The 24,239-nt window shown below is 44.0% G+C and overlaps 1 pseudogene; it reads right to left on the bottom strand.

Moving 5' to 3' along the window:
- Positions 1–17,135, bottom strand: part of LOC101553333 (F-box/LRR-repeat protein 4-like) — a 94,754-nt pseudogene extending 77,619 nt beyond the window's left edge.
- Positions 17,136–24,239: the final 7,104 nt, after the last annotated feature.

Genomic DNA, 24,239 nt, shown 5'->3' with positions numbered 1-24,239 from the left:
ATGTTCGGTCTATAGTTTACTTTCAGCTCTCATCGCCCATCCCAAGCGGGCCCTCCAAGTACCCTTTACTTGGTGATCCCTTCTCTATATGAGCTACCTTTTCACCCAGCATGTGAGGCCAGCTTCTAAGCTGTGTAGCAATCCTTCTAGTACTTATTTCTACTATTCTTGGGTGTTAGTCTCTCATTCTGTTACTTTATATTCCACAGATGAATGCAATCTTTCTATGTCTGTCCCTCTCTTTCTGACTCATTTCACTTAACATGATACTTTGCATGTTGATCCACCTATATGCAAATTTCATGACTTTATATTTTCTAACATCTGCATAATATTCCATTGTGTAGCTGTACCAAAGTTTCTTTAACCAGTCATCTTTTCTCGGGCACTCGGGTTTTTTCCAGATTCTGGCTATTGTAAGCAATGCTGCAATGAATATACAAGTTCAGATGTCATTTCGACTATACTTTTTTGCATCTCCAGGATATATTCCCAGAAGTAGTATTGCTGGGTCAAATGGGAGCTCAATTTCTAATTTTTTGAGAGGCATCCATACTGTTTTCTAAAAGGGCTGAACCAGTCGGCATTCTGACCAGCAGTGAAGAAGAGTCCCTTTCTCCCAACATCCGCGCCACCAGTTGTTTTTGCTCTTTTTTAAAAAAATTTAATTTTATTTATTTTTATTATTTTTTTAAATTTATTTTTTAATTGAATCACCATGTGGAATGTTACAAAGCTTTCAGGTTTAAGTCTCAGTTATACAATGCTTGAACACCCATCCCTTCACCAGTGCACATATTCCACCACCAAAAATCACAGTATACCCCCCACACCCCCACCTCCCCAGCCCCCCACCCCGCCTGTGTAACTGATAAATTTCGCTTTACTTTCACTTTACTTTGATTACATTCAATATTTTAAAAAAACCTCACTATTATTGTCTGGCGTTTCTTCCCCCCAAAGTCGGACCTGCTGAAAAGGAAGCATTTGGTAATTTGTTTTCCATTGCTGAGAATGAAGAGATATGAGGTTTTGGATTTCTGTATTTCAGTATTTTAGTAAATAAGTCCAGAGAAATTTTGCAAGCTTGTACCTCTCTGCTACTTTATATTCCACATATGAGTGCAATCTTTCTATGTCTGTATCTTTCTTTCTGACTCATTTCACTCGGCATGATACTTTCCATGTTGATCCACTTATATGGCTTTTGCTCTTTTGGATGTGTGCCAGTCTCTGTGGCGTGAGGTGGTATCTCATAGTTGTTTTGATCTGCATCTCCCTGATGATTAGTGATGAAGAGCGTTTTTTCATGTGCCTTTTGGCCATTCGGATTTCTTCTTTGAGAAAGTTTCTGTTTATTTTATTGCCCCATTTTCTGATGGGGTTGGATGTTTTCTTCTTGTAGAGTTCAACCAGTGCCTTGTATATCCTTGATATCAACCCCATATCAGACGGGTATTGGATGAATATCCTTTCCCATTATGTAGATTGTCTTGTATTTTGGTCACTGTATCTTTTGAGGTGCAGAAGCTTCTTAGTTTAAGATAGTCCCATTTATTTATCTCTGTTTCCACTTGCTTGGTCAGTGGAGTGTCATCCTTGAATATACCTTTAACTTCGATGTCGTGGAGGGTTTTGCCTACCTTGTCTTCTATGTACATTATGAATTCTGGTCTGATGTTAAGTTCTTTAATCCATTTTGATCTGATTTTTGTACATGGTGTTGGGTAGAGGTCTGAGCCTATTGTTTTTTTTTTTTTTCATGTAGCTGTCCAGTTTTGCCAGCACCATTTGTTAAAGAGGCTTTCCTTGCTCCACTTCACATTTCTTGCTCCCATATCAAAGATTAGATGTTCAAACAATTGCGGTGGTGGGTAGGAATATTCCACCCTGTTCCATTGGTCTGTGGCTCTTTGTTCCAGTACCATGCTGTTTTAATTATTACCGCTTTGTAGTAGAGTTTGAGGTTGGGGAAGGTGATGCCTCCCATCTTCTTTTCCCCAAGAGTTGCTTTAGCTATTCATGGTGGTTTGTTGTTCCATATGAATTTCTGGAGTGTTTGATCCATTTTTTTGAAGAATGTCGTGGATATCCTTAAAGGGATCGCATTGAATCTGTATAGTGCTTTGGGGAGTATTGCCATTTTGACAATGTTAATTATCCCAATCCGTGAGCAGGGAACATGTTTCCATTTACCCATGTCCTTTTTTATTTTGTGAAGTAGTGTTTTACAGTTTTCTTTGTAGAGGTCCTTTACCTCCTTAGTTAAGCTTATCCCGAGGTACTTGATTTTCTGAGGCATGATTGTGAACGGGATTGATTTTTTCATGTAATTTTCCTCTCTTTCATTATTTGCGTATAGAAAAGCCATGGACTTTTAGGTATTGATTTTATAGCCTGCGATTTTATAGCCTTTACTGTATAAGTCTATAGTTTCTAGGAGTTTCTTGGTAGAGGCTTTAGGATTCTCTAAATATAGTATCATATCATCTGTGAATAGTGAGAGTTTGATTTCTTCCTTTCCTACCTGGATGTCCTTAATATCTTTTTCTTGCCTAACTGCTATTACAAGTACTTCCAGTACTATATTGAACAGAAGTGGTGAGAGTGGGCATCCTTGTCTTGTTCCTGATCTTAGAGGGAAGACTCTTAATATTTCCCCATTGAGGATGATGCTTGCCATAGGCTTGTGGTAGATGGCTTTGACAATATTGAGAAAAGTTCCTTCAAAAACCATTTTGGTGAGAGTTTTCATCATAAACGGGTGCTGGATCTTGTCAAAAGTTTTTTCTGCATCTATTGATATGATCATATAGTTTTTATCTTTACTTTTGTTGATATGATGGATTATGTTGATTGATTTCTGAATATTAAACCATCCTTGCATCCCTGGGATGAATCCCACTTGGTCATTGTGTATGATCTTTTTGATGAGTTTTTGGATTCTATTTGCTAATATTTTGTTGAGGATCTTCACATCCATGTTCATCAGGGGTATTGGCCTGTAGGTTTCATTTTTAGTGGTGTCTTTGTTTGCTTTTGGTATTAGGGAGATATGTGCCTTATAGAAACTGTTTGGGAGAGTTTCTGTTTCTTCAATTTCCTGGAAAAGCTTGAGAAGAACTGGCAATAGGTCCTCTTTAAATGTTTGGAAGAATTTGCTAGTGAATCCATCTGGACCTGGGTTTTTGTTTTGGGGAAGACTTTTGATTACAGTTTCAATTTCCTTGATATTGATGGGCTTATTCAGGTATTACAAATCTTCTTGGTTCAGTCTTGGGAGAGTATAGGAATCTAGAAATTTATCGATTTCTTCTAGATTCTCTTGTTTGGTGGCATACGGAGGTTGAGCTGTGAGTCTAATGTGCTGGGAAAGGGGAAAATAACTTCGACTGTGTGAGTGGTCACTGCCCTTGAGGCCACGCGTAGCATGCTGTGGTACCTGTCGGTGGGAGGGCCGCTTGTGTCCTGCTGCTGTGTAGTTCCCTCTGCTGTGTTCCTGAGGTTTCCAGGGGATGCCTTTTGGTGGTGCTCCGTGGGTGCCTCTGCTGGGGCCCAACACATAATTCTTAAGAAATTAGTTATTTCGTGGACTGGAGCAATAGTATAGCAGGTGGATGCTTGCCTTGTATGCCAATTGGGGTTTGATACCAGCACCCCATATGGCTCTCTGAGCACTACCAGGACAGATTTCTGAGTTCAGAGCCAGGAGGAAGACCTTAGCCGAAGGGGTGTGGGTCAAAAATTTTAAAAAAGAAAAGAAAAGAAATTGCTTATTTAGAAAGTGGTTTAATGGGAAGGACCTCTCTATAGCCTTCTGCAATCACTGTAAACTCTACACCCCAAATTAGATTAATCTCAGGGATGTACCTGAAACTCCAGTGAACTACGTCCTAGGTCTAGGTGGTCTTACTACTAAGTGTCACCAGACCTTCGTAGATGGTCTATTACCTATCATTCCAAAAAAATTGTTGTTGATCCTAAAATGAATTAGACATAGATTTACCTGTTTCATCCAAAGAAAAATATCAAGTTGATATCATTTCAGTATCGCAAGGAAAACAGTTTGTGATATAGTCACATCTGATATTTAAGACTGAAATATCAGACCTGAAAGTGAAAACCAAAAATGGCAGGCTACAAGCAAATCGAGAAATGTATATATATTTTTGTTTGTTTTGAGGACATACTTTGTGGTGTTCAAGGCTTTCTCCAGGTTCTGTACTCAGGGATCCCTCTTGGCAGAGCTGCGAGGACACTACGTGGAGCCAGAGATCAAACCCAGGTCAGTCGCATGCAAGACAAACAAACCCTACCCACTGTAATGTCTCTCTAGCCTGCTAAATGCATACTTCTATCATCCTTTTATCAACAAGCTATACCTGCTATGGATTAGACTGTGTCTCATTCACCCTCCCTATTTGTTGGGGACTGCTCAGGACCCTGAACAAAAGAGGACCCCGAAACCTTTACCCTGGACAAACCGGAAAATTCCATTACCAGCTTTGCATGACCTGAGGCAAAGGTGCCCTTGTGACAAAGGAAATAGCCAAACTCAAGAGGTAAAAGTAGCCCAGGGCAGTTAACTGAGAGACGCCATAAAGCCCTAAAGTAGAATACCTTCCTCTACTTTGTGCCTTCCTCCTGCCAGATGCTCCTGCCAGATAAACCCTTGCCTTCCCCTCCCCACTATTTCTCAATCTACTCTTGAAGAATGTTGTAAGCCCACCTAATACACCCCGAACCTTTCCTTATTTGGTCTGAGAAGACACTTCCCTGATGATTGACAACTTATGTACCAACCCCCTGCTAAGAAAAGTATAAAACCAGCGTGGCAGTTAATAAAGTTGCCCTTGATCGGCATGTGTCATCTTGGGCCCCCTATTTATTATCCTCACTAGTTTTATTTCAGGTCGGAACCGCTCACAGAACCCACCCAATTAGGAGCGCTTTCCACTGCTGTCTCTCCGCGGGCCGGAGAGATCTCCAGGGGAACGCACAACTGGCGCCCAGCGTGGATTCGTGAGAAAGGTCACCGATCGGACGGCAGAGCGACGAGTCCGGAGCCACTCGTAAGACGTCAGGTACTCCCTCTAGGGCGACGCAGAGCTGGGTTAGTCTAATAAGGTACCTTTCCACCGCCGTCCCATCCACCCCTCTTAAAGATGGGGTCCCGTGTTAGCCAGGAGGCTGGATTTATTAAAGGCATTCAGAAGAATTGCGTGATAGACATCTCGAGGTTAGGAATAGGGTTATTTTAAAGTTCCTCCTTTTTGTTCACAAGATTTGTTCCTGGTTTGTTGTTACTTGTCCCACTATCAATTGTGTTTCTTGGGAGCGGGTAGGCTCGAGCTCACTTCCTTTTTTGCTTCTAAAGGGTCGGAGGCTGACAAAAGATTTATGCTCCAATACTGGTTGCTCCTCAAATCCATTATCACTAGTGTCCACGACAACCCCCTTTCGGCCCAGATTATTAGCATGGCCCAAGAGCGCTTAGAGGTGGTCTCCAGGGACTGTTCCCGCGCCGCCTCTCGAGCCCAATCCCTCTCAGACCTTCCTACTGTTGCTTCTGATCCCCACCCTTCGAGACCCGAATCCCTGCCCCCGGACAAGGGCATGATGACTTTAGAAATCAACGGGAAGGAGCTTTCGGGTCTGATTGACACTGGTGCAGATGTAACGATCATTGCCAAAAAAGACTGGCCAAAAGAGTGGCCCCTCACCTCCTCGCTGACTCACCTTCAGGGTACAGGCCAATCCCAAAACCCTATGTTAAGTTTGTCCGCACTTGATTGGCGCACCGAGGAGGGCAAATCCGGGACTGTATGCCCTTATGTTCTGCCTGGGCTCCCTGTCAATATCTGGGGCAGGGATATTCTCTCACAAATGGGCTTTTTACTAATTGACACCAAGGGCCCCTTCCCATTGAAAAATTACAGGCCGCCAAGTTGTTAGTGCAGGAACAGCCCGGCACCCCACCCCCATTTTTGTGATAAAAAAGAAATCCGGTGTGTAGGGAGCCAGAGCACGTGGAGCAAAGATGGCGCCGACTCCGGCTGCCCTAGGTAATAAATAACCTCCAGAGCGCGGGCCCCGGCATCGCCCCCCATGGGGTGATTGGAGGACAGCCAACTGGCGAGCAACACGTCAGAAGTGAGGGGTCTTCTCTATAAAAAGGACATCGCTCTGAGGGTCGGGGCCTTCCTCCCCCATTTGTGTAAGTGTGGAGATCTCCAATAAACTGCTGCAGAAGGACCCTCAACCGGTGTCATCTCTTTTTGCTGGCGAAGGGAAACTGCGACAACGCGATTTACAACTGGTGCCGAAACCCGGGACGCCGGGTAAGTTTCATTCGCACCTTGGGGAAGGCCCCTTTGTTCCGAAGGGAGGGTTCAGAACTGCAGGACGGGATGGCTCGGAGAGGCAGACTATAAGTCTGTCAGAAACCGAGGGGTGACTCGGAGAGGCAGACTATAGTCTGTCAGAAACCGAGGGGTGACTCGGAGAGGCAGACTATAGTCTGTCAGAAACCGAGCGGTCGGAAAGATTAAGCGCGCATGAAAGGGTACCCGGGATTAAGAAAAAAAAAATTGCCCGATGATGGAGGCAAGGGCGAGGGAAGGGGGAGGGGAGAGTTCTCACCCCGCGCACTCGCAACCAAGGAAAAAGGACCGCCCGGAGGGGGCGAGAATGAGACGGGAGAGGAGGAGGCCACACCTCCCCCCACAGTTTGCGTACTTGCAACCAAGGAAAAAGGACCGCCCGGAGGGGGCGAGAATGAGGCGGGAGAGGAGGAGGCCACACCTCCCCCCACAGTTTACACAACTTGCTCTAGGCCGGGTGGGCCGAGGAAAATCTATCCCTGGGGGGATATGGCTGCAGCCAGCCTGAAACCCAAGGAGAGCTCTTCCGAAGACTCCCTTTCGAGTTCTGAAGAAGAGCAAATTCTAGACCAGGGAGCGGCACGCTACAAAGCAGCACACCGCTACGAAGCGGCACGCTATCGCCCCTCTGACCTCTGTAATCGAAACCGAAGCAGCAGAGCGCACTTACCGCGCCCCGTACCCTCGGCTCCCCCTCCCCCGCCGTAGGCACGGGGAACGGAAGGAGCCCATGCATCCCAAACATCGTTACTTTCTGCTGACCTACATAGGCAGATGAGACTAGCCTTTCCTGTCTTTGAGGGAGATGGGAATGGAAGAGTTCATGCTCAGGTAGAATTCAATCAGATTAAAGAGTTGGCAGAAGCGGTCAGAAAATATGGGGCAAATGCCAATTATACCATTTCCCTACTTGAAAGACTGGCCCGGGATAGGATGACCCCCCCCCTTTTGCCTCTAGATTGCTAGCTTCTTATTAGAAAGAGCCGGATGTACATTGTAGCAACCCCATTGTCAGGGGGACAAGACCAAAGGTAATGTGGACTCCCGTAGGGCAGGTTTAAGAATTTCTGTGTGAATGTACTGCGTTGGGTGCGCACCGAAATGAAAGAGGACCGGTCCGAATGAGTGCAGGAGTGTGATTTGCGCGAGTGCCTTTAGTGTGTGTGTATATTTGTCTCATTATATTTCTCTTAGTTATGCTTATTATTATCAGCAGAGAAGTCAGGAAAATGCAAGATCATGTGGTTGAGTGTTTAATAATATCAGGAATGAAAAAGAGTGTCGCTAAGGTGGTCTATCCACCTCAGAAGTAGTCTTGATCTTAAAATTGTAACATCTGACAACTTAGGTTTCAACAACTTTGTCATGGATTGTTTTGCCGGCTTATATCAACAAAAGCGCTTTCTTGACCCGTTTTTAACAAGCAGGAAACTGGCTGGTCAGACAGAGAAATGGGGAGCAATGTTCCCAATCGGCCGACAGGGCTCAATTTGCCCTGGGGACTGCTCTTTCCTTTCTCTGTCTATCAGTTTTTCTCCCTGCCGTTTTTGAAGGGTCAGATCGATCGATCAACTGCAAATGTGTGCACGTGTAGTGGTGTTTTTTAGTCAGTTCATTGTCTGTCTGTCTGTCTGACTGTCTGTCTGTCTGTCTGTCTGTGGAACACTTGAGTGTTAGAGCTAGTTTGAAGTCATTAATTCTTAGAACTGAGCAAACAAAATCAAGGGAGTCAGAGTGATATGTAGTCCAGCAATTTAAAAGATTTAGGTATCTTTGGAACTTGTTAGATCAGGTTTAAAGAAAGATTTCTAATCAGAATGTGGCGACCACGAAGGGATTGAAATTCTCAATCTAGATTTCTTATTGTAAGAACATTAATGGCTATTAACAGTTGTAATTCTTCTGAAGTTCAGAGTCTCTACTATCTAGGAAGAGCTGCAGAAGTAGCGCCTAAAACTAAAGTGAAATAAAGCGTTCAGAGGATGCAAGGCTTTATTTTACAAGATTCAGCCAATCTTAATGAGGAATTTAGCCAGTTTACAAACAGAGGTACAGAAGCCATCAAAATAGTTTTCTTATGTTTCCATAAACATTGACAGTCCAAGTGTCTTTTCTATGTTATTATCAAAGGTTAGTCAAAAAAAAAAAAAAAAAAGGAACTCTTTTTGTGTCTGAAAGCATGTTTGTATTGTGGAATTGTTAGAGAGCTCATGATTTGAAATAACTAAGATACAAAAACTATTGGATTTAAGCCAAAGAAGGTTTACTCATGTTTTATAAAAATTGATGGTTTAAAGGTCTTATGCTGTTGTGTCAGTGTACATATGCATCTGCATTGGATTATTAGAATGTGAGCTGAAATAATTGTGGAAAAGCAGGTTCAAAGAGTAATAGTTTAGTTAAAACATGAGTTTCTAGAGTTATGAATTTGGTTGCAAATCTTATCCTACTGGTATTTTATTTGATCTCTGAGACTTTTGGTAACTAAAATTTCTAGAGATACTTAGCAAAGAATTATAATAGATTAATCTCAGGTGTCAGCCTGATAGTCTGAAGCCATAGCATTGTGCCTTGGTTAAAGTTTGAGATAGGAATGGAGTATTTCATGGAAAATGTGGGAAATTTTACTGACTATTGTTAAATCAGTCTGTCTAGTACATGAAAATGCATGTTATTATTCTGATAACTTTATTCATTGCAAAGCTTTGTCACCAGATATCATATCTAGCTCTGACCATCACATAGAAGTTTGTATGCAAGTGTGAGATCCTTAATGTTTTATGGTAATCTATGAGTGTTTTAATCTTTATATTTGTGTTTTCCTAGAAATCAGAATTCTAAGATGTCTCCTGGTTAATTTCTATGTGGAGTGAACCTTTGCCCAATGAATATGTTGTAAGAACTTTAGTTGTGAGCATCTTTAAAGTTGTTGAATATCTATAGAACTGACCTAATGCTTTTGAAATAACACTGAAAGTAGTTTTGTCATGTTAAATGAAATGATTGGTAATTTGTGCCCAAACTTGGAAGATCATGTTGTACTAAGTTCAGTAAAAATAAGAGTTTAAACTTGTGGGACTATAAAGAATATAGATGTATGTCTTAAGTCAGAAAGATAATGGATGCAGATATCATCAGTTGGAAAAAGGAAAGAAACTGATCACTGTTTTAAGAAACTCTTTAAATCACATGCAGAATTGTTCTAGTATGTTTTTGGTAGGATCTATGAAAAAGATATTGGATGGATTGTCTGGAACTCCTGTTACAGTGCTCTTAGATTATTGAATTCTTCAAAAGTTGTGGAAAATCAAGTGTTTTTTTTTTAATGGGATTAAATGAATTAGACATGTTTAACTGTACACTGGACTCCCAGTACAGTGCTCTTATTAATGGGAAGTCAAGGTTTTCAACATGGAATTGAATGGGTTAAACATGATGTAAATTGTACACTTTTCCTCTACAGATTTTAGCTTCTTTGACTAGGACCCACAACAAATGGGTGTGTTGCATCTCACTGTGAGTAAAGTGAAATGTTTGCTTTTCTCTTCTTTTGTACCTTCAGTATGTTTTTGATGCTTCATGGCACTATGTTGGTTTGCATAAATCCAGATAAAAGTCTTTCCTCTCTGTAATAGGGTCTACCCCTCATGCAGACAGGAAAATCAGTTATGAGACCCCAAAGCCCTCTTTCAGGGAAAGAGTCAAGGGATTGGTCTAAATGACAGGAGCAGGTATTTAACAGGTACTGTTTCAAGTACCCTACAAACCTCAGGGAGACCCTAGAGGCCAGTTGGCTTAAGGAAAGAATGGAAATCATCACTGCTATGGAAAATGAGAAATCCGGCAATCTGTGTGACTGACACAATCTGGGCCTACTCAGCATCAAGGAAAACCCTGGAAACCAGGATCTCTCCCAGCCCTGAAAAAGGGAGGGGATGGACTCCTTTCTGCCAGGATGCATCTACGGAAAAGGCCACCTCCAGTTCAACCTGAAGGCTCGAGACCATCCAGTTCATCGTGGGACATTTATGGCCAGGCCTGGGTAACTCTGACGTGCCACATAGAATTAATGCCATTATTGGCGTGCCTCCTGTCTTTAGCCAACCCCCAGGACTTCTCAGTAAATAATGGGGTACCCCAAATGGAGAGTTCTCCAATCTTGCTGTATTTATGCAAAAGAACAAGTCAGATTTGTTAAGCCATCAGGCAAATTTTAAAATGAAGGTGGAGAGAAAACCATGTTTCTGTAACTTGCTTTTTAAAGAATCAGATTCAAATTCTACAGAGTAATCTAGTAAATGTATTCTAATCTGGATCTAAAAGGTATCCCTTTTGGGTAATTCAGGTATAATGTGTTTTGCTGACTGTAAAGTAAGCAGCCTAGTCTTTGGGACTCAATGTTGAAGATGCTGTCACTAGTCTGACCAGGGTATTGGAAGCCAGAGCTTTAGTGGGGGGAACCTCAGCTCAAAGTGCAGAATTAATGCTTTCCCCCAACCTGTCAATTGGCTACAGTGCCAAGTGTGAACATCTAAACTGGTTCTAAGTATTCACTTTTAGTCCTATGAACACAGTCATTTGGAGAGAACTAGAATTTTAACAGCTCTTAATTCTCGTTCCATCAAGGGATTAATACCCCATCCAGAGAATACTCATCTAAGATACTCTGCAAAAGAGGAACAATAGGCATTGGAACAAGGTTTTCAAAAGGAAATTGATAAAGGGTTACACTAAGCTTCCAACACTAGTGAAAGCCATCTTTCATGGGAAGGAACTCAGAACTGTGCTTTCTGTTTCATTAATGAATTGTGGGCCTCCTTTCCTAACACTTGTAACTTCAAGGAACTTGCCGAGGAAAGGATTGGCAGATTGACATGCAAATGATCAAACGCTCATATATTCAAGATACGAACATCTACTGCTTCCAAATGACAGCTTCAGTGGATGGGTAGCTTTTCCAACCTGAGAAGCGGTGTGGTGCTTCTAGGCCACTAGAAAAATCTGAACATAGGAAGTCATTTTCTATCAACCAATGGGTGAAGCAGTTATTCCTTTCCATTGTTTTTATGACAGAAATAGGTGTAGGATTATGTTGTGTTGGTTTCTGCTGCTTTAATTTCTGTCTCACCATCCCAGGCAGAATGTTATCTAAAACTGTAGATCACTCTGCTCTTGCTAGATCAGAGGCAATATTCTACTCCAAGGTCTAATCATTTCAAAGTGACATTCCTCAGTCTAATTGATCTGATCTCTTCTTTCAGATAACTTCAGGATCCCAACCAGTTCATTGCCTGGGGCCCACTAAAACTAAGGTAGCATGAGGTTTCACCCCTTGTGCAGGCAGGGCCAGCGCCCCTTTGTCAGCATGAAGCAGCTCCAGAAGATGGACCTTCAGCCATTTTCCCCTTAAAGATTTAAGGTGGTGAAATCTCTAGGGGGGAATATGATGTAGGCAGGTAGATAGGGAAAGGCCCCTGGCAATGAAACTTAGATCATCAAAGTCTCCAGGGAGGAGAATCCTGAGACCCCTCCCCCCTGTGAAACCGCACCCGATAAGACCTTCAACAGACTCTGAGGATAGTAGACCCCTCCCCAGGAGGTTCCCCAAAGAAGGCTATCACCACTCTCAACCTCCCTGGTATACTTGAAAAGAAACCGCATGTGGGTGGGGGCAGGCTGTAAAGAACCTATAAAAAACAGCCCAATAGTCCATTCAAGGCTCTCTCTATCTTTGGAGGAGCCCGCGTTCTTTCTTGAGCGCATTACTCCTACTGCTTTCTCCTTTTCCACTTATCTCTTCCTCCTTCCCTAAGACCTTCTAAATAAAGTCTGTTACTTCAAAAAAAAAAAAAATTTAAGCTACTTAGCTCAGGGTCATAAGGAGTGAGAGTTTTTAAAGATTTCCGAGTCCGCAGAATGCTCCAGGGGGAACCCCTGAGAGGGATTCTCTCTTTTCTTCTTACAGAGAACATGCGGCTCGTCGTCCGGTGCCGACCCTGCGGGTTTGCAATGATGATCCTGCTGCTGACTGTGCAACCCACGGAGGCCGGATTGGGCCGACCGGCTCACCCTACACGCCTCCTACAACAGCTGTATGGGACCCCGTGCAACTGTCAGGGAGGACAATCTTCAGTGACCCCAACGAGCTACACGAAAACCGTGGACTGAGGGACTCTTACTATATATCTCGTCACTCGGCCCAGTGCTCGGGGCGGACTAACCCAGTTTTGGCAGTGTGTGCCCAAGCCTACTTTTATAAATAAGGGGGAATTTGCCTGACACTTCAGGAGAAATGCTGTTTTTATGCCAACAAGTCGGGTATAGTGAGGGACCGGGTTAGAAAACACCAAGAAGAATTAGAAAAAAGGAGACATGAGTTTTATGAGCACCCGTTTTGGTCGGCGTGGGGGGGTGTGTTGCCCTATCTCCTCCCCCTTTTGGGGCCCCTTGTTGGAGCATTATTACTGATCTCCTTTGGTCCTTGGGCATTCCAACGCCTAACTCAGTTTATTAAAGATCAGGTGAATGCCGTGACCTCACGTAAGGTGGAAGTGTACTATCACCGCCTGGTGCAAGCCTACCCAGGGGAAGACTCTGAATGATACTTGTACAACATTCTGTTCTGCACCTCCGTATAATACCGTGCCTTGTTTTTGATTGCGTATAATACCGTGCCTTGTTTTTGATTGCGTATAATACCGTGCCTTGTTTTTGATTGAATCTTAGCAGAGTGTAAGCTGGCGTAGGTGATGATGCCTAGTCTTTTTAGATCGTTTAGTCCCAACGGTTGCTCAGCCTAGGTGGTCTGTCCCCCCGCCGGAGGCATCGCCGCTTTAAATCAAGCTGCTCAGTGCTTTTTTTTATGCTGAGTGTAGCCCCTGCACACTCGGGATCTGTGAATCCATTGCACGAGTTTGGGTGCACCGGCAATGGTCTCAGGGAAGGGTGTCAGACTAGATGGTACTGCACTGGGTCTCTCTCCTCCCTGACCCAGGGCGACAAGCCGCTTGCATAGGGCCGCCGTCGAAATTTTGCCCTGCCTGGAAAAGCGGACGGCGGGACAGGAGGAGCCTCATCGGATCCTGAAGAGGGACCCGTTGAGGCCACCTCAGTCCCTGATATTTTTACAGGCAGTGGTGTCCGTCGCCCCCTTTCTCGCAGAGACCGGCTCCTTAGTAAAGAGATAAGGGGGAGTTGTAGGGAGCCAGAGCACGTGGAGCAAAGATGGCGCCGACTCCGGCTGCCCTAGGTAATAAATAACCTCCAGAGCGCGGGCCCCGGCATCGCCCCCCATGGGGTGATTGGAGGACAGCCAACTGGCGAGCAACACGTCAGAAGTGAGGGGTCTTCTCTATAAAAAGGACATCGCTCTGAGGGTCGGGGCCTTCCTCCCCCATTTGTGTAAGTGTGGAGATCTCCAATAAACTGCTGCAGAAGGACCCTCAACCGGTGTCGTCTCTCTTTGCTGGCGAAGGGAAACTGCGACAACGCGATTTACATGGTGACTGGAGGCTCCTCCATGACCTCCGGGAAATAAATAAAACTATGATCCCCATAGACGCCACCCAGCCTGGCATCCCTTGCCCGTCGGCTATTCCCCACGGCAGCTCTAAGATTGTCCTTATTCTTAAGAATTGCTTTTTCTCCATTCCCCTCCACCCAGAGGATTGCAAGCGTTTTGCCTTTTCTCTCCCTGTCACAAACTGCGCTGGGCCCCAACCCTCGCTTCCATTGGAAAGTCCTGCCCCAAGGCATGTTCTATAGCCCTACCCTTTGCCAAAAATACGTTGTTTCCATAATTTACCCTTTTTGCGCTCTTTTATCCCTCCTTTTACTTTGTTCGTTACATGGACAACATCCTCTTGGCCGGTGCAGCCGCTGACCTGCTTCACTCGGCTGCGCAGCGTCTGACTCAGACGCTGCAACACAGGGGTTTCCGCATTTCCTAGGATAATACAGATGCACCCTCCCCAGCTTTTCCTTGGTTTTGAACTTGCTGCCGTGTCCAAATTATTTGCCTCGACCCCTCAACCCTTTAATCTTTATACAGATAGCTTTTATATTGCCACCCCCTCTCCCTGGAACACACCTAAAAAAAAAAATTTGCAGTTGGTGACTGCTACGGGATCTATGAGCAGTAAATAATACCATGATCATTTTTGGGGTGCTTCAACCTGGACTGCCGTCCCCAGCAGCCATTCCTTCAGAAATGTGTAAGACAGTACTCGATTTAAAAGACTGCTTTTTCTCAATTCCCTTGCATCCTGATGATCACCCCTGCTTTGCCTCTAGTTTGCTAGCTTCTAATTAGAAAGAGCCCAATGTACATTGGAGCAACCCCATTGTCAGGGGGACAAGACCAAAGGTAATGTGGACGCCCGTAGGGCAGGTTTAAGAATTTCTGTGTGAATGTGGTGCGTGGGGTGCGCACCGGAATGAAAGAGGACCGGTCCGAATGAGTGCAGGAGTGTGATTTGTGCGTGTGCCTTTAGTGTGTGTGTATATTTGTCTCATTATATTTCTCTTAGTTATGCTTATTATTATCAGCAGAGAAGTCAGGAAAATGCAAGATCATGTGGTTGAATGTTTAATAATATCAGGAATGAAACAGAGTGTCGCTAAGGTGGTCTATCCACCTCAGAAGTAGTCTTGATCTTAAAATTGTGACATCTAACATCTTAGGTTTCAACAACTTTGTCATGGATTGTTTTGCCGGCTTATATCAACAAAAGCGCTTTCTTGACCCATTCTTAACAAGCAGGAAACTGGCTGGTCGGGCAGAGAAACGGGGAGCAATGTTCCCAATCGGCCGACAGGGCTTAACTTTGCCCTGGGGACTTGTTCCTTCCTTTCTCAGTCTATCAGTTTTTTCCCTGCCATTTCTGAGGGGTCAGATCGATAGATCAACTGCAGATGTGTGCACATGTACATGTGGTGTTTTTAGTGAACTTATTGTCTGTCTGTTTGTCTGTCTGTCTGTCTCTCTATATGGAACACTTGAGTGCTGGAGCCAGAGTGAGAATCAGTGGTAAAAATTAGGCCTGGGGAAAACAGGATCATCTCAAGAGATCAGGGTGATATGCAGTTCAGCAATTTAAAGGATCTATGTGATTTTGGAACCTGTTAGACCAGGTTTAAACAAAGATTTCTAATTAGAATATGGCGCCTACAACGAAATTGAAATTTTTAGTCTAAATTTTTTATTGGAAGAACATTAATAGTTATTACCAATTGAAATTCTTTTGAATTACAGTATCTGTACTATCTAGAAACAGCTACAGAACTAGAGCCAGAAATCTAAAAGTGAATTGGGAATTCAGAGTGCAAGGTTTATCTTATAAGCCTCTGCTAATTTTAATGAGGAATTTAGCTGTTTTTCAAGCAACCGAGGTACAGAAACCCTCAAAATAAACAAAGTTTACTTGTGTTTCCATAGACATTTGATAGTCAAAATTTTTTTTCTATGCTATTATCGAAGTTTGGTTAAAAAAAAATATATATATATATATATATAAATACCCGAAGGGCTCTTTCTGTGTTTGACAGCATGCTTGTATTGTGGAATTGATAAAGTTAGAAAGCTCATGATTTGAACTAAGGTACAAAAACTGTTGAACTTAAGCCAAAGAAGATTTACTCATGTTTCATGAAAATTGATGGTTTAAAGGTCTTATGCTGTTGTGTCAATGTACTTATACATCTGCATTGGATTATTAGAATGTGAGCTGAAATAATTGTAGTAAAAACAGGTTCGAAGAGTAATGGTTTAGTTAAAACATGAGTTTTTTGGAGTTCTAAAATTGGTTGCAAAACTTGTCCTACCAGTGTTTTATTTGATTTGAGATAACAAAAAAAAAATTTTTTTTTTAAGCTACTTAGCTCAGGGTCATAAGGAGTGAGAGTTTTTAAAGATTTCCCTGGATCTACCCATCCCCCTGCTGCATTCCCAGCTCTGCCCCAGTCAGACTGGAAAATGCAGACCCTCCTCAACAGTGAATTCTAATCACACTTTTGCCCAGCAGATAAGACTGGCTAATCCAGTTTTTTGACTCTTCCAAGTATCTGGTTCTTGCAACTTTGTGAATGAGAAAGGGCTTGGGAAACAATTGATTCTTATATTTGCATTAGAACACACAGAAAAGAAATAGTGGGAAACCTCCTTGTAGGAGGAAAAGTCTATGCTTATATTTTAACAGATGACACCTACTAATGTACTCCTGGTCCTGCTATGGCTTCATCTGGAGTAAACTTCATCCCCCTGGTACTGACCCAGACTCCACAACGCACAAGGTCCTGCCGACCCGACTGCTGCGGTTCGCGACCTCGCTGACCCTGTCCAGGACGCCGTGACGCCCGATTCTCCTGTCCACCATGACGGGGCTCATGCTTCCACCTCCCCTGCCCCCTTATCTCCCCTTTCCCCATCTCCTTCTGATTTTTAGCCCCCCTCCTTTTTTTGGGTACCTCCCCTGTTTCCCCCCAGATTTTTAATTTTACTTGGCAAGTCCTTAATGAAGCGGGCGATGTTGTCAATTCCACTTCCACTTGTCTCCCACTACACCCTGGCCGGAGCTCTGGGTTGACCTCTGCGCCCTCCCAATGCCCAGCAGTTCCTGGTCTCTCCCTGATTACGCTGGCGGTCGCTCGCCCAAAGCCGTTCCTGGCCATAGCGTCATTTCTGGCTGCTCCGCCCGCCGCCACCGCCAGAAACTTCTTTCTGACCCCATCTACGTTTGCCCTGGCGGCCGCCATAGGCTACAACATGGCCCCTCTCTTGCCCGCACTTGTGGCGATCGCCCTGATTTTTTTTTGTGCCACCTGGGGCTGCGAGACCACGGGCGACACCTATAGGAAACCTTCCTCCCCCTGGGACTTTATCACGATCCGATGAGCACCTCACAGGCCCTCTGTCGATTACAACCGTGTGTGAAATTTCCTCGCCATCCAATTCACTTCTGCTGGCTAACGGCATCCCTGGTCCAATACTTTGCCCTGGGCTCTTCGCCTGTATCACCTCGGCTACGATAAAGGCTTCACCTTCTCCCTTCGCCTTCTAAAAACTGCCCTCTCCTCACGCCCTATTTCCATGGGCCCCAACAACATCCTTCACCATCATCGCCCCCCTACCCCCCGTCGCTACCCACCGGCGCCCTCCGGGACCCCGCCACCCACATCCTTCTTCCGTCCTACTCTGCCTGCGGGTCCAGCACCCTCTTCTCAGCTCATCCTGAATATGGTCAACGCCTCTGCTGCCGCCATCACCGACCCCGCCTATGACCAATGCTGGATCTGCTACTCCTCTCAACCGCCATTCTACGAAGGCATTGCTGTCCTCGGCTCTCCATTGAACGTCTCTGACACCAACGAACTCTGCTGGGAAGTGGGGCCCACGCACCGATTGACTTTGGGACATGTGGTGGGATCCGGACTTTGCCTATTGGGGCCCAATATGCTCCCCCCGTATGATTTAGTACCCATTTGCAACCAGACTCTTGTTATATCCAATTCCTCCCTCCACGTTAATGCCACCCTCTATCCTTCCTATGTCATGGCCCCCGCTGATACCTACTTTGCCTGTTCCTCTGGCCTGACTCCTCACATTGTTACATCTGCCTTCCTGGCACATAGAGATTACTGCATTTTGGTTCTGCTTTTGCCACGCCTCACGGTTCGCCCTGCCGATGCCCTGCTCTTCTCCTCTTCTTCCTCTATCCTGCGCCACCGACGTGAGCCTGTTACTGCCATCACCTTTGCCCTCCTTCTCAGTCTGGGTGCTCCAGGCGCCGATACGGGCATCTACTCCCTTGTCTCCTCTAGGAAAACTTCCACCAACTGTCCCTTGCTGTGGAGGCTGATGTCCGCGAACTTAAACAGGGCCTTAACTACCTAACTGAAACTGTTGGCTCTCTGGCTGAGGTCGTCCACCTTAACAGACATGGCCCTGACCTGGCCTTTTTGAGAGAGGGGGGAGTATGTGCCGCTCTTTAGGAGGAATGCTGTTTCTTTAAAGATAAACTTGGGCTAGTTAAGGATAGCATTAGATGAGTGGAAGAAAACTTAGAGGAAAGTAAAAGATTGAGAGACCAGGAGGAATCTTGGTATAAAAATTGGTTCTCCACCTCACCCTGGCTCTCGACCCTGTTGCCTAGCCTCCTTGGACCCTTCATTGGGTTCTTACTGCTAGTTTCCTTTGGCCCATGGGCATTCCGCCGACTCATAAATTTCATTAAGAACCAGGTTGATGAGGCAACCAAACGTTCAGTACAGGTCCACTCTCAGCAGCTCTCCCAACACGACCCCGAAGGGCTGGATAGCTTGGAAAAGCCCACACTTCAGCCCCTGAGCTTTGCGGAGTTCGAGCACCTGGCATACAGCCCCTGCTCACTCTGTTCCCGGCTGTGGAAATGCCTAAGACGGGGATAGCTTGGTGCCAGTATCTGGGTGCGAACATGGCACCACCTACAGTCGTGCGCTCATTTTTCTAACCTTTTTTGGTCACTGCCATGTCCAGAACTGGGAGCCCACCAAGTAACCTAAGACAGGCACTCCACCCACTCGCTCATTATCATAATAGAAAAAGGGGGGAGATGTTGGGGACTGCTCAGGACCCTGAACAAAAGAGGACCCCGAAACCTTTACCCTGGACAAACCGGAAAATTCCATTACCAGCTTTGCATGACCTGAGGCAAAGGTGCCCTTGTGACAAAGGAAATAGCCAAACTCAAGAGGTAAAAGTAGCCCAGGGCAGTTAACTGAGAGACGCCATAAAGCCCTAAAGTAGAATACCTTCCTCTACTTTGTGCCTTCCTCCTGCCAGATGCTCCTGCCAGATAGACCCTTGCCTTCCCCTCCCCACTATTTCTCAATCTACTCTTGAAGAATGTTGTAAGCCCACCTAATACACCCCGAACCTTTCCTTATTTGATCTGAGAAGACACTTCCCTGATGATTGACAACTTATGTACCAACCCCCTGCTAAGAAAAGTATAAAACCAGCGTGGCAGTTAATAAAGTTGCCCTTGATCGGCATGTGTCGTCTTGGGCCCCCTATTTATTATCCTCACTAGTTTTATTTCAGGTCGGAACCGCTCACAGAACCCACCCAATTAGGAGCGCTTTCCACTGCTGTCTCTCCGCGGGCCGGAGAGATCTCCAGGGGAACGCGCACCTATTTTATATGCCAAAGCACTAACCTGTAGTGTGATGTAGTGTGACTCTATTTGAAATTTCCACCTCTAGGAGGTCATGAAAGATACACACTGTTCTAAGATGAGAGTCTCAATCTGGTAGGAAAGTCCATGTAAGATAAAGTGAAAAGGCAGCATCTTCAAGCCATTAAAAAAAAAACAAATTCATAAGTAGGATCTGAACTTTTTTTTTCTTTTTGGGTCACACCGGGCAATGAACAGGGGTTATTCCTGGCTCTGCACTCAGGAATTACTCCTGGTGGTGCTCAGAGGACCATATGGGATGCTGGGAATCGAACCTGGGTTGGCCGCGTGCAAGGCAAACGCCCTACTCCCTGTGCTATTGCTCCAGCCCCTAGGCTCTGAATTTTTATGGGACTCCTACCTCCATGATTATGAGAAATTTAATTTATGGTTATAATATTTTTGTCATGATAATGAGACTAGATAATAATAGACCCTATATATTGGAGAGAGAGTGAGAGAAAGAGAGAGAGAGAGAGAGAGAGAGAGAGAGAGAGAGAGAGAGAGAGAGATCAAATTAGGAGTGATATGGAATCTAGAGCAAATTAGTCAGTATGCTCCAGAGCTATATCAAAATTCAGTACAATAAAATTGAAAAATATTGGGGCCAGAGCGATAGTTAAATGGCTAGGGCATCTGCCTTGCACATGGGCAACTGGGATTTGATCGCCTGTACGCCATATGATCTGAGCACAGAGCCAAGAGTAAGCCCTGAGCACCACTGGGTGCGCCCCAAAAACAAATAAAAAATAAAAAACTATTTAAAATTATTGATCTAATGAATTCAGAGATATATGGACTATATCTATTCACACTGGGATAAAAATGAATAAGAATTGAGCAGAAGGAAAACAAATATTGATAACATACTTAAGAGCATTGGTTGTACAGGGGCAATATAGAGGTATCCGAAGAGGAACAAGGCATCAGAAGGTTCATATTTATAATGGGCATTCAGAAAAATAAAGCAAAGAATGAAGCCTCAGGAAAGAGCAGAAGATAAAAGAAAGAGCGATTTATGGAAATGTCTCAAAGATACAGGAAATAGAGAATAGTTTATGGACATGTCTTATTATAGGAAAGGATAGATTTGAAAAATAAAAGTGAGAAGTACTATTTTGACTAGAAATATTTTGTTCTCAAATCCTGGTGAAAAGGGAGGGGGTGTGGTTATGCAAATGAGAAAATGGAACCGGCAATGATCTTCAGGGAAATGATTTGTTCCCCTGAAAGTGGGAGAGAATATTGTTTGTAGGCAATGACGGCGGGGGCGGGGTGGGTGGGGGGACAAATGTTGGCTCGGAAGCAGGAGTGGCCGCATTCTACATCCTTGGACACGCTCATGCAGCTGCCTCTCGGTTTACGGAAGGGTGGAATTAGCTCAAGAATGTGACCCTGTGAAGTCATGCATCTCATTGCATCTAAGTGAACGATAAGTCATTGGCTTTGTTTCTATAATTAGGTTAAAGTACATGCCAAAAGGCCTAATCAAGTTTTCTAGTGATCCCAGGAGATATGTGACTGCATTAGTTAAAAAAAAAAAAGTAAAGATGAATTAATATGTCAAATAAAGGAAGCAATTTTGCAAGGTTACTTTTAAAAATGAATTGCCGCTCTGGAATTTGACATCTTATGATTGGTTCTATGCTTAAGGAGTCATCATGAACGTTTAAAAAATTTAATATATGGACAATAATTTGATTATAATGTGTCTTTCTCTAGTGTTCTGACTCATGCAGGCCATTTGCCCCCAAGTAAGTAGCAGCATATCAATCCCTGAAGCACATTTAGACAGGGTGGGCAATATTATGGTCCTTAAAAGAGATTTTGAACTGTCTGATTAAAATATTAAATAACTAAAGATAGACTTGGGCACTTTTGTGGTGGTGAGGTGTGGTAACTGTGTGCATCAAAACCATAAATGTTTGCAGTTTTATAAATGTGTGACCTAAAGTGTAATAATTACATGTTAAAAATTAAGTAGAACTAGTTTAGATGGTTAAGAGTTAGGTATGATGCCATTGACTATTCCAACCTGCTGGTTGAATAGCCATCATCATCCATTATTTGGACTTTCTCTCTTTTTGTAATTGCACTTACTTAATTATCTGTTCTGCAAAAAATATCATTTCATTTTTTCTTGTTGTTTATGTGCTGGCTGAACTTGGAAAATTTTTTCTTGACGTCACGTTGCTGTGATTAAGAATATCTGTGCTTAAAGTCATCTGTGGTTCATCTACAACATGTTCGCGACTGGCTGAGCTACAACTCAGCCAGTCAGGTCAGCCAGGCTACACTTGGCCTCTGTGTACTTGTCATTCCCTCCTAGCATGGTGGCTAAGTTCCCAGAGACGGTACTCCAAGAGGTCCAGGTGAAATCTGTGCACCCTTTCATGTGCTAGCAATGGAACGTCTATAATGTGAATTCTGTGGTTGTCAGAGGTTCACCAATATTTTAAGTGTGGCATACCCCCAGTAGGGAGGAAAAGAAATAAGTATCATCATCCTAGGGGAAAGAAGTGTGTGATATTAGTGCCTACTGTGGTCTTCTTGGAAAATAAAAAGCTGCATTCTGCTCAGTTGATAGCCTCTATCTAAATTATAGTCTGCAGGCAAACTCTTGACATCTCTTGAAGCCCCACTTCCTTTTCTTGGAGATTTTTGTCTTTGTGGTCTACTTGCAAATCCTGCTTGAGTCATAATTGGCATCAGTCTATGCAATCTGATAACTGAAAACAAGGCATACTCCTTGCTGGGTATTCTTTTAAAAATAGAATTTCATTTTTGGAACAGTTTTGATGAATAGCAAAATTGAACAGAAGGTCTCGAGATCTCCCTTGTAGCCCACACCCTTGCTACACAGGCTCCTCTTGTTATCAACATCCTGCACAAGAACAGTGCACTGATACTACTAAGGAACCTGTTGAAACACATCACTATCACCCCCAGTCCAGAGTTCACACTGCATTTCATGCTTGGCATTGTTCATCTCTGGGTTTTGATGAATGTGTGATGACATGTATCCACCATGATGCTATCATTGATGGGCCATAGTAGTAGTTCAGGGTAAAGGTACTTGTCTTGCAGACAATCCTGGTTTGACCAGAATGGTCATCTGAGCAACACTGGAGCATGCCCTGAACACAGAGCCTGGAATAGCCCCTGAGCACAATTGAATATGGTCCTAGGCTCCTCTATTCCCTACCCCACAGATATTTTACATGTAGCTTTACAATCCTAAAAATTTATACTCTAAGTATAAGTCCTCCTTCCTAACCTCTGACCATCAGTGAGATTCTTTTTTGGGAGGGAGCTGAGGGCAGTTGGGTACACCCACAGTGCTCAGGACTTACTCTTGACTCAGCACTCAAAGATTGCTCCTGGGGATGCTCAGAGAAATCTATGCAGCATCTGAGATCAGACCTGGGTCAGCTACATGCAAAGCAACCACTTGAACCTCGACACTATTTCTCTGTACCCCAATTGAGACTTTTAAACTAAGATATATTGGCTCTTTCCATTGCTTCCCATTTGTATTCAATTTTGTCTAAGTTGTACTTTGTTATCATACTTAGAGCTATCTTTAAAAATTATAGCACATTTGTCTCATGATCAAAACTGCTCAATGATTCTTGTATATAGATTAAATTTATGTGCTTCATTTCCATTCCCATGTTAAAAATTTTAAATGAAGATCGGTGAGTTCACAAATAGCATTTATTAAAGAATTAGGTTTGAGATACTATTATAGCAAATGATATTTTTAATCTATTTTTTTATTGACTCACCGTGAGAACAGTAACAAAACTTTCAGGGTTAAGTCTCAGTCATACAATGATCAAACACCAATTCCATCACCAGTGCACATATTCCACCACCAAGAACCCAGGTATGCCCCCCACCCCATCCCCCACCCTGCCTGTGTGGCAGGTGATTTTTCACTGTACTCTCTCTTTACTTTGATTACATTCCATTTTCGACAGAAAACCCACTATTATTATTTGGATTTTCCCCCCAACAATCAGACCTGCCGAAAAGGCATCATTAGATAATTTGTTTTCTATTGCAGATAATGAAGAGCATATGCTGTCACATGGCCAAGATGGCGGCTGTGCAGTTTTGGAATTCTGGTATTTTAGTAATTAAGCCCAGAGGTATTTCTGCCAGCAGCTGCTGCGTTCTGAGATTGGTTTGTGTGCCTCTGCAATCATGGCCATTCAGGAGTGGAGGAGCCGTTCCTGGGTGGCCAGTCTGGGTCTCGTCTGGGTGGGGAGCATAATTTTTTTGTTTTTAGAGTGCTAGGAATTGAACCCTCATTGATGTTGTCAAGGACGGCATCTTCCCATGTTGCTGCAATAGTGCCAAAGAGCTCCCAGTTGGTGGTCATTCTGGGAGTTGCCTTCATAGACTTAAACTTTGCAGACCTTTCTCCCCACTCTGTGAAGTAGAATTTTGCATGAAGGAGATGGTGGTCCGATCCCGTTGGGAATTTTGGGACAATAGCAACATTGGTCAGGCAAAACCTTCGATTGAGTATGATGTGGTCAATTTCATTGTGGAACTGTCCACCGGGAGACTCCCATGTCCAGTGTTTAGATTTGGCCTTCTAGAACTGTGAGTTACCACAGATGGTCTTGGTTGACAT

This window comes from Sorex araneus, chromosome 1 (genome assembly GCF_027595985.1).
Source record: "Sorex araneus isolate mSorAra2 chromosome 1, mSorAra2.pri, whole genome shotgun sequence".
In the NCBI taxonomy this organism is placed as follows: domain Eukaryota; kingdom Metazoa; phylum Chordata; class Mammalia; order Eulipotyphla; family Soricidae; genus Sorex; species Sorex araneus.
The sequence above is the reverse complement of the archived record's forward strand: the minus strand, read 5'-3'. Positions and strand labels throughout refer to the sequence as shown.